This window comes from Micromys minutus (genome assembly GCF_963924665.1).
Source record: "Micromys minutus genome assembly, chromosome: 4".
NCBI lineage: Eukaryota > Metazoa > Chordata > Mammalia > Rodentia > Muridae > Micromys > Micromys minutus.
In genome coordinates this window covers 35,837,341-35,838,572 of record NC_137973.1, presented here as the reverse complement: position 1 = coordinate 35,838,572, position 1,232 = coordinate 35,837,341, and positions in this window count along the sequence as shown.

Here is a 1,232-nt window from a genome sequence, read left to right as displayed (position 1 = left end):
TATAATGGAATTTGCTTCGAGTGCTTGTCACTCCTTGTGGCAGAGGTTGTATGTGACAAGCGGTGTGGTGTTCCCACTGGTGGGTCCCTAAGCCGTCAGCTCTGAAGCATCTCCTGGGCCTTATTAGGAAAGGCAGCCAAGCCCTGACAAGGCTGTCAGCAGTGTATTTAATAAGCTCCCCAGGTGACTGACACCCACATCTGAGAGCCAGGGGCCAAGAGGAAGCTGTTCCATTCCTCAGATACATGAGCTGCCCTGACCTATTTTCCTGCACACTGGTTACCATACCCATAACCCCATCTGCTCCTTGGCTCTTGGCTTCTTAGTGAAGAGCGCTTTACCTGGGTGAATCCCTGACCTCAGCCAAGGCGTCTGCAAATCTCAGTCCCTCAGGCCTTCCTGCTTGCTCTCCAAACCCAGCACTGCTCCAGTGCCTTAGAGTCAGTTTGTCTCCATGGGAAAGTCCGCACGGCTGTCAGGCCTGTGTGGTCTGCTACTCTGTCCATGTATTCCTCCCTAAGGTAGCGCCAGCAACAGCAGAAGTGATTACGTGCCAGGGGGCCTTGAGGAAAAGATGAAAGGTTGCGTGTCCTCTGGTCACGTGGGAAAGCATGTACTGCATTCAGGGGCCTTCAGCTCAGCAGGGATGTTAACTCCGGCTCTCAGTGCCACTCCCGAGGAAGTATAACAAGCTGTGTTCACCTCTGGTTCCGAATAGTGACCTTCATTTACTAGATGATCTGTGTCTTTCTGAGAAGTCTAGCCCATTAATCATGTTTCTGTGCTGCTCTGAAGTGTGGGTCGGGAAGCAGATGCCACATGCTCCCCGTTTATACCACCAGAACTTCAAGCCTGATTCGGGCACTTTTGTCCATCTCCTGCCTTGAGCTCTTTGCTGATGAATGCTTGCAAGCAAGTCATCTTCAACAAGAATTGTCTCTCAAAGCAACATAGAGACTGTGAGGAAAGAAGAAACCCTGGGATTAGAAGGCTCTCCACCAAGGCTGATGCGATACTCCAGGGTGTCTCCTCTAAGGGAGACTTCCCTGTGAGCTTAGAGTGCCCCAGGTTTGTTTGTCCCAACCTTAACACTTGGTTCATTTTCTGTCACTCCAGGGTGTTGGCCAGTGAGAGTGAATGATGGTGATGAAGGTGAAGAGCATTTACAGACTTAAGGATTTAACTCAGCCTGATACCTCGGGCCCTCCCTAGAAGGACAGCTTGCTGCCATT